This window comes from Anas acuta, chromosome Z (assembly GCF_963932015.1).
Source record: "Anas acuta chromosome Z, bAnaAcu1.1, whole genome shotgun sequence".
NCBI lineage: Eukaryota > Metazoa > Chordata > Aves > Anseriformes > Anatidae > Anas > Anas acuta.
Window position 1 is genome coordinate 8338531 of NC_089017.1, and position 10002 is coordinate 8348532.

Below are 10002 nucleotides of genomic sequence, written 5' to 3' on the forward strand. Positions count from 1 at the left end.
TCTATCCTCTTTAATTTTTTTTGCTCTTGTTAACTGGCTTGATGGTCTTTAGGCTTCAAAAATCTCAAAATGGATTCAAAATCCATGTGTATCTTCAAAATAAGATGTGTTTTTGTAAAGTTGGTAGTGATATGTTAACATAAGTATTTCTCAAAAGCTTCCTCTGCACTATGTTTAACTTCTAAGAAAAAATCTGTTATAGCATAATGCTAATTTACTAGATACTTACAAGAAAAATTTTACAGAAGTGTAAAGGGAGCATGTTCTAATTTTGGTATCTCAGAGCTGAAAATGGTCAATTTTGGACATACTTGCAAGGATGAAACTGTATTTACATACACTCTGGGTTTTTAACTACCAGAGAGAGCACATTTTCTCCCTATTCAAAGATCTTATTTCTGTTTTTAAAGATGTCTGCAAGACGAGAGTATGAGTGTTTGTGAGTGAGTGTAAATATAATTGTAGAGATTACTAAAAAGTTTAACTATAGATATTCTTTAACTGGTAACTAAAGCAAGTCACGTTAGAAAAATGTTTAGAAAAATTGAGAAAATCGGTTGTTCACCTCAAAAGAGATCTCTACTTCATTAATTTTGATTTAATGAAATGGAGGATTTTGCTGTCATGCTTATATCTCTTGGACTAACTTTAAATTTAGTCATGGTGAGCTTGTGATTAGTCTCCTAATTCTTTTGTTTCTACAAAAGCTACTTTTGTTTCTGCACTGCTGGGGTAGATTCTGCAACGTTTCATCTGAGAAACATCTGGAAAAATGTGGTGTATTTTTTTATTGGTGTACTGTAGCCTTCAAACACTTAGATCAAGCCTAAAACACTCTTCCTTTTTTGTTCTGGCTTTCAGGAAATCATGTGCTTTAGTTGTGAAACTTGCTTACAATAATTACATAACCACGGGTAGACTGATTTGTTTGTTTTGGGGGAAAGGAGTGATTTTTATGTATTGCAGTCTCTCCCCTGTTGATTACTGTTTGATAAGCATCTTGTCAAATAAGGACTTCAGTCTTATTCTTCACTTCTGCCTGCATCCTCTGCCAGGTCTCAGTTCTTCCTGAGTTCCTGCAGCTGCTATGGATCAGGTGCAGGAGTTGCTGCCTTATTCTGGGACAAATGATCACCACTTATTCACTGGTGTTAAATTGCCCCTATCCTAGGCAGCAGCTCTTTTCTCTTTGGCAGCCTAAGTTCCAATTGTGAATAAGAAAAGAAGAATTTTTACCAGTGTCATGTCAGATTAACTAAAAACTTGATACCTTAGAGAAATACGGTTCTTATTTTTGGTAACAGTTTTGTCATTGTTTCTAAGTTTGTCGAAGTTGATACGCTCAGAGATTGTTCTAATTATAGCCATTTGGTTTGGTTTTACTGTAGGAGGAAGGTTTCTCTATGGTTCCTATGGAAACATGTCTGTTAGGAATATACCCAATAACTCCTAAATATGTTGTGAACTTTTGATAAACTGCTTACTGCATTGAAAAAAAAAAAAAGGCCATTTGTGCATGTTAGTACATACAGGGTATCTTCAGATCATATTATGTCCAGAAAATAATGTTGACTATAGCATGTACTCAGCCTCATTAGAGTGGGAAGGGGTAGCCCTAGCTGATACCTAGCAAGCATCCCTCTAAAGATCTTTAGATGCTAGCACATGCTGAAATCTGCATGAAAGCATCTTTGCTGATTTTGTGATTGAGGTGAGGGAACATAACTGCAGCTACATTATGCTTTCTGTGTATGCATTCTTTGTTGTCTTCCATAAAGTACTTTGAGTGGAATTGTTCTTGGTCAAGTTTTAATAGCAGGTTAGTGGTCTCTTCAGACCTTTTTTTTTTTCAGATATGAAATCTCTACATTACATGCTTCATCAAAGGCATTCAGATGCTTCTTTTTAGATAGTAAGGCTTTAGATAGATATGATGTGTTTTCTGATGTTTGGAACCAGGAGTATGGTGGAACGTATTAGTCCAGGGAAGAGTTGGAAATGTTTCTTTCTGAGAGTTCTTGCCAAAAATTATACAACAGCTACGCTTGCCTAAGGCAATACTAAGGTCTTTTTTTTTTTTTTTTAATGCTAAGATCCTTCGGTAATGTTTGGTACAGGTGGGAAATGGGGATTCAGAGCCCTTTGGAAATTATAGTGCCTTCTGTAATATAACCACCTATTTCTTATAAAACTGTTAGAATATTTTTATATTCCACCAAACAAAGTCTCTAAAAGTGGTAGGCAGTCTCCAGTCCAGTGGTGAAACACCAGGTTTTGCTGAAGTGTTGTCTTCTTCAAAAAGTAGCATATCTTTCTGAAACCTGACTGTCATGCTTTTGCTTTCTGAAAAGTGCAAAGGTAACTTATGCATAATCTGGCAGATTTGACCTAACATCATCTATGAAACATGTAAGGAGAGATTTTATAATGTAGACCTTTTGCCTCCATAATTGAGTGCCTCTCAGAGCTCTGTTTTTGTCATTCTTTTCTTTTGGTCTATTTGATTTCTTGGATTAAGTGGATTATGTGGTCTTTTCATCATGATAGAGAGGAACAAACTTTGGTAGAAGTTAGTTTTGTCCTTGACCTCTGTGTGGAAGGACAATATTCCACCTCCTCTTCCTACTTTTTCCATCAAGGAAGTCTCTCTGTGTTGATTAATTTTGCAAGTAACTTCTCTGTATCTGTTAACAAAAGGAATAATTGAAGATTTTGAAGAGCAAGGCTCTTAACACCAGAGGTTTCATTCTAATATTCCTATTGTGTTTAATATAGTTTCAGACCATACTAAGAAGTCCCTGGAACATGTCATGTCTCAGGTCTTCAGTTCCTATTGCTCCCCTCCCCCATAATGGCCGCTATATTCTCATCTGATTCAAGTTGTCAATCAATGTTAGGTCGTATCATCTGTTTTGAAAAGATGTATAACATCACAGGTAGATCCAAGTATCAAGATTCATATTACCTGAGTAGTAGAAAAGAAAAGCCATGGTGTGGATGATTCTGAAGGGTTGGTTAATACAGAATGGGATTATCTTTTCTCACAGCAATCAACAAGAAGTTAAGCATCCTCAGCTTAGGTACATCAAGGTATTTTTATGATCTAGTTTCTTTAGACAGGCAATGAAATGCACACTTCCTTCTCATGTAATCACCATTTCTAGTCCCATTTCCTGTACCGCTTGGTGCTCTTGAATGCTTCCAAAATGAGCAGAGATCGGTGTTCTGAATCCATTTGTTCACCTAACTGGAATTGTAATTAGTTCACATTCAGAAGTTGACTACTCCAAGAAAGTACAGGAAATCCTGTTGAATTTTAAAAACTTATGTCCCATGAATTTCTGTGCTTCTCAGAAACCTTTTTTCTTTGTGGGCAAGGTGGGTGGTGTTGAGCGAGAAATTGCTTTCTGGTAACCTCAGTTTTCTTTATTAACTTGTGCTTTGCAGCGTTTCAGATATAAATGGGGTATTTTTGTGCATAGTTAAGTAGTTCAAAGCTAGTCATCTAACCTTTCCCAGAACACTACATTAAGATCTTCTTGTTCTTCAAAATTTAGACTTGCTACTGAATTAATTTTTGTGTTCAAAGTTTCAACCTCAAGATCTTTCATGTTTCCAAAAAAAAAAAAAAATATATATATATATATATACTGCAAATCAAAAATACAAGATTTTTAAGATACTAATGTTAAAAGACAGCCTGAGCCTTTTACAAGGGGAAGAAGGAAGATAACTTTGAAAATTACTTGAAAAATAGAAAGGAAACCATCTTTTTTCATTGACTCTTTTTCAAATTACTTTAGATTTTTTTAAATTCAGATTTATTTGAGATATTCCATACATAATATTATTTTATGCTCTCTGTTGGATTTTAGGCCACTTTAAATACGTTTTTGTATAATTCACCAGTTGTAAGAGACTAAGGAGTTTTACTTGTAAAAGGCACTGTTCTCTGGAGTTTGTGAGAATAGTCAGATTAAAAGTCAATTAATCACTAACCATTTTACTGGAGAGGCTAATACTTTTTTTTTTTAACTGAAAAACATTAAAAGCATTAGAAGCATTTTTTAAATGAGACAAACCTACTCGTATCTGTGTTTTTTTCCTATATATTTTATCTCTGAGGATCCACTTTACCCAGTTATTTGGAATCTTACTATGGATTCTTTGAATTAGGAGGTGAAGCTGTAATAACTTTATTTTCAATAATTGGATCAGTTAGGGGGCATTTGGATGCCTGCTGTGGGCCCTTCTTTTTTTAGTTCGTTCCAAGCCCATAGCAGCAGAGACACACATCCCAAGAGTGTGAATCTGCCGGAGCAAAACTATCAAAACTACAGTTATAGGTAAGTAACATTTTTCTCTTACCTTTTAAGTTCGTAATCAGGTCCTCTCCCTTTCTCCCCTTTCCCCATCTCCCCCAAAGTCTCTTGAAGAGAAAAATATTAGAACACTATTAAGAATTAATAGTTTGTTTATGTCTAATTTTATGTAGCCAATGAATGAAATGACAGAATGTGTAATCATAACCAGTATATTACCATTCATTTCCAAAAATGCATTATAGGGCTTTTATTTCCTTAGAACTGGAGATACAAGTGTAGGTATTTGTATAGTAATCTTGCAGAAATTTATAGTGACTAATACAAGAAGGTGAGAGGAAACAGTGTAAAATTTAAATCATTATGTCTTGATGTAGTAGGATAATGTAAGAATTATATATTATATGATTTGTGTATATAAACTTTTGTTAGGTCTGCATTTTGCAGTGTTAAGTAATAGATAAAACTGGCCCGCCCAAGAAAAAGTAGTGTATCAATGTTCAATTTCTATAGTTAAGAGATTCCTTTCCTTTTGTTTTGTGTTCAGACATGTTTAAGAAGTGGAAGAGGAAGAAATTCTTCTTCTATCTTGAGAAATTGCAGTAAAGTGCTGGAAAATTTCCATCTATCTAGGAAAAAGTACTTTGTATTTATATATATATACATTTTTTTAAAGAATGAAAAACAGATTGAGTGAAAAATGCATTTACATATTTTTTAAAAAGTGTTTATTTTCTTTTGGTGCTCTTATGTAACATGTAAGCAAATTCACAGAATAGAAGTCTATTTTGATTTTATCTATAGCATAAACTAAGATTACAGAATTAAACATAATTTGCATATAGCATGTGCCCTTGATTGCACCTGTTAGGTAGATGGGAGAATTTATAACATTACTTACACAATAATGACTTTATTTCCTTCTGAGATAGTTGTTTCACTATGATGGATTTAACTCTTGATAAAGAAATGGCATGTATAATTAATAAAGTTTATGAAGAGTTCAAGCCCAGAACTTCTATAGATCATAGTCACTTAGTTCACTCTGACATCAACCTATGATGCTGCAGGTTTTTTTCCATTATTATACTACATAAGTATTCCTGGATCTAGTCAACTGAACATATTTTTGAATGTAAGTTATGATGTCAGAATGAAGTCAACATCTGAAAGGGAGATTTAAAATGTTACTGATAAATTTTAGTCATTTGGTCACTTTTAAATTTTGTTGTTCTTACAAATGAATAAAAACTAATTCAACATCATAATCTTTGATACATAAAATAAGTAGTTTTCCATTAAACCTGCTTTTTCTTTCTTGTGAAATTAAGTGCTCTGATGTGTATTTCAAAAGTAATGCACTTCAGGTTTTGCTCAGTTCTTCTTTTTTTAACAACTTAGATAAGAAAACTATAATTCGTTACAAAGCAATCACATGCATAATACCCAGCATCTGTATGAGAAAAACCTACCTTATACATAAATTAATATTATTTGTAAGAGCAAAATTAAATTCAGTGAATTTAAGTTATGATTTTCAATCTCTAAAGAAGAGTAGGTGCTTCATTATATTCTTTTGCAGTTCAATTCATGTTATTTTCTATATTAGTTTTTTCAGTATTATTGAAGTAGACAGAGCATAATGAGTCGAGACATCCTCAAGCAGAAAGATTCCTAAGATCATATTTCATTCTCTAGCTATGTTAATTACATATTTAATATTTGATACTTACTTCATGCTTAAGAAAATGAGCCAAACTTTACAAAAATGGAGATTCTGAAGTTTGCTACACTGTAAGGCATGTCATAGCCCCCTTTAATCTTTTTGTGTTTTGTCCTAAGAGTTTGCATGTCCCTGCTGATGGGCTTTCTCTTTTGCACAGTGACCAGAGATTTGATAGTCTTTTGATGAGCTGCTAAAAATTAGTTTTTCTGTTTCCATACAGTTTTTCAGAAATCCCTTCCTCTGAATGATAGCAGCCGAAAGCTCCTCAGTCTCTGTTTATGTTGGAGCCTTTGGAATTATGTTCAGTTCTGAAAGGCTTCCTATAATCAAGATCATCCCTGAGCTCTTTGAGTTTCTTCTGTAAGGGAGCAAGTAGTGAGACTAAAATTGCAGACCTGTGTTTGTTCAGCCTCTCCTTCAAGGGGAAGAAGTAGTTCTGTGGGAATCTCTTCTACTGATTGGAAGGGTTCTCTTTAATTGTTCATTTTTTGGTTCTTGGAAGAAATTTTTAGGGGGGAGGTGAGTTGAAAGCAAACTCATGGTCAGTAACACTGAATTTAGATGTAGAAATAGAAAATGAGTGCCCTCACACCATCGTCAGGCCATTCATAAGTACCATTAAAGTAATTTCATATTTAAAACTTCATTACTGCCAGATTACATTGAGCGGTTTAGGTTCTTGTAGTCTGCAAAACACTTCTGGGTGGTGGGACGAGGTGTTTGGGCACCTTTGAAGGGATCTGTGAAAAATAACTAGGAAAAGTGAAACAGTTATCAGTAAAAAAAAATAAATGTGTTTTTTGAGAGTATGGTTGTGTGCTGTTTGCTGAAAACTGTCTTGATCGGTAGCCTAAATAAGGTGAAGTTGTAATTGGCCTCTGGCTCACTTGTCTGTGAAGTTGTTCAAAAATTGAAGGTTTGATAATAAATAATAACTGTTTAGGACTGATATGTTTGGTATAAATGCATTCGTTGTTGATTTAAGTAATGCAAATCAGTGGCATTTCAAATGAATGGAGGCATATCCCTGTGATCTCTAAAGAATGTCAGAATTTAAAATGTAAGAATGTAAGACTCTTAAATTTTTATGCTTAAAAAAAAAAAAATAGTAGTAGTAGTCTGTACTGGAGTCATCTAAGTGGTTCATCCAGAATTCAATGTTGAGGATTAATCTTCTTTGTAGTTCTGAAGAGGAGTACATACTCATTTAACTATCTGTGATCTGAAGTCTCCAAGTGAATCCCTTACACGGTGTAAATGGGGAAGTGATAATTTAACTGTTGTTTCTTCAAGATCAGTCAGAAATTTCTGGATTTCAGTGTCTACAAAACATTATTAAGAGTGGGATGTTACCATTCTGCTAAAACAAAGCTCTGCATCCATGTGGTTCGTTTTTTAGACTTGTTACCTTTTCACGAGTATTTTTTAGAAGACCCATTTCATTTTGCTAGAACATGAAGTTCTAGAAGATTTTACGCTATTGTCCTATTTTGTTAATTTGCTGAGTTTGATTCAGTACTTAAGAAAATTGCTGGATTTGAAGGAAGCAGAAACATTGGAGTCTTCATCATTAGTGATGTTCTGACTGCTGGTTTGGAAAGATTTCAGGTTAAACGGAAGAATGGAGAAATTACTTTATTCCAACTACCCTCATCCAGGCTCTATCCATAACATTTGCTCAGCTTCCAACTTTATCTGTTTTCATGATGGAGGTTCTTCGTGTGGTTGACTTGTAGCTTCAGTAGAAATATATTTGGAGATATCTGTGGTTACTCCAGTGCAATTTGCTTTTATGCAAATGTACCTTAGTGATTAAACAATTTCTAAACATGAAAGTACCCATCAAACAATGACACACAGACATTTCCAAAGATGAAGGTCACACCTATCTGCAGGAATCTTGTTCATAACAGGGCAGGTGAGACTTTTTTAAATTTCAAACTTGTCGCTCCTATAATGTTTAGTTCCTTGCACCACTATGACTCATTTAATTTGACACATCATCTCTACTATATTTTAGAATGAGGTGGCTTACAATCTTCCTTTGAATGCCACACTTTATTGCATTTTGGTGAGCATGCTGCCATGTAAAGAGAACATCTGTATGGATTTGCCAAACCAAAAAGATGCATACATAGGAAGATAACTGGGATCAGACAGTACTCTGAACCATCATAAATTTGCTCAAGCAATCATTTTGGAAGTATCTACATTCTTGGGGTATGGGTGGGGAAAGAAAAAAATAGTTCTAGAAAGAAAAGTATCTGAAAACAAACTTGAATGCCCAATCTCAAATACAGTCAGAAAGCTCTTCTGTGGCTAACTACATATTCCTTTTGTTAGAAAAACTGTTACAAAGAGTTGGAGCAAAAAGATCCTGATCACACTTGATTGGTCTCAAGAGCTTTTCAGCATACCTGTTCAGAATTGTGGCAAGCTTTGAACCTAGGTCTGATATTTTCACAAAGTCCTAGTTCCTAATAATAAAAAGAAAGTCTACTGTCTGTGGAATGAAGTGGATGAAGATTGGATAACTATGCCTTGGAGGATACAAAGTGTATTTGAATGGATATTTTTAAAGTTCTTAAGTTCGTCAAGACCCTGATGGGTCCTGGGACTCTTGCCTTGACAAGGTAGATTTATACAAACTTGCATCTGTTTGGCTGTAAAAGAGAAGACATGAAGAAATCTGTTTGCAGAGGTTAATTATTCTCTACTCAATACTCTATTAATTATTCTTATATAGCTCAAAGCAAGTCCAAGATTTGATGAAGCCCTTGAAGCCCAACAATGGTGTTTTTCGTCTTTCATATTTCTGCAGCTGTTGTGGCAACTTAAAATGGTTTTGTGCTCGTTCAATGGATTTTTTTTCATTATACTCAATGAAGATGGTGGTACTATGTATTCATCCTACCTTTTCTGCCCTAATTCAATATGATATTTCCCTATACTTGGGCCAGCTTTTTTGTCCTAGATCCAGAAATCTCTTAGAGGCAAAACAGTAACGACCAAGTCTTGTTCTGAAGTTCACCATCAAGATGCACTGGAAATATGAAGAAATCTGTGAGTAATCTAACTCTGTCTGCAATCACCTTGCCCTTTAGGAAAAGAAAACTTTGAAGGCATCTTTTTCTTCTCAGATAAGAACACAACAGGTTGTGGATATAACAGCATACTATAATGTCAGTATTCAGTTGTCAAGAGAAATGAAGAAGGTCCATCAAAGGAGCTCTGTGTTTAGAGGGAATATGCCAAGTTGTGATGCGATCATCTGTCTATATGTTCTCAACTTACAAGTTGACATTTTGGATGAGGAAGATGAGCAGCATTTTGGGCCTGGTCAGTTATGGAAGTTCAAGAGTGAAAAGTGGTCCTACCTGAATTGTTTTGGTTGTTTAATCTTGGAGCCCTCAGCATATGAGGGCTCTGAAAGGTGAGTTTCGGTTGATCCAGCTACAGCAGTTTAAGGCATCACAGCTCCTGGCCATCTGCCTTGCTCCCACAGTAAGGGTAGCAGAAGGAAACATTTGCTTGGCTCTTAGCTGACTTGTTCAGTCTGGTAGGTTAATGCAAAACATCTTCAGTATTGCCTAAAGTTGATGCTCTGGACAACGAAACACACTTGTGGAAATGTGAATGTGTGTTCCCTTCTGCTACAGGTGATAACCTCTGTTAAAGGAATGGGGCAGATAACTGGTAACAGTAATGTCTTAAAGGCTACTGTTAGATCCACCATCTGAGCTGTATGGTACTTTTTTTTGGTGTGGCTGATATTTCTGAGTTAAAATGGAGAAACAGAGTGACTTAAGAAACACAGGTTTCTTAATTTGTGTTTCAAAATTTGTGGAGTTTTTAATTGAGAAATAAGGTAGTGATGTGTGTGTATGCATGTGTATTTAAAAAAATAATAAAAGGAAAGGGAAATTTAAATTTGAAACCAATCAGTTGGAGGCT

General features: G+C 34.8%; 1 protein-coding gene across 7 annotated transcripts in view; it reads left to right on the forward strand.

The window, feature by feature from the left end:
• Nucleotides 1-10002, forward strand: part of NIPBL (NIPBL cohesin loading factor) — a 163377-nt gene that overhangs the window by 91738 nt on the left and 61637 nt on the right. The window lies entirely within an intron of this gene.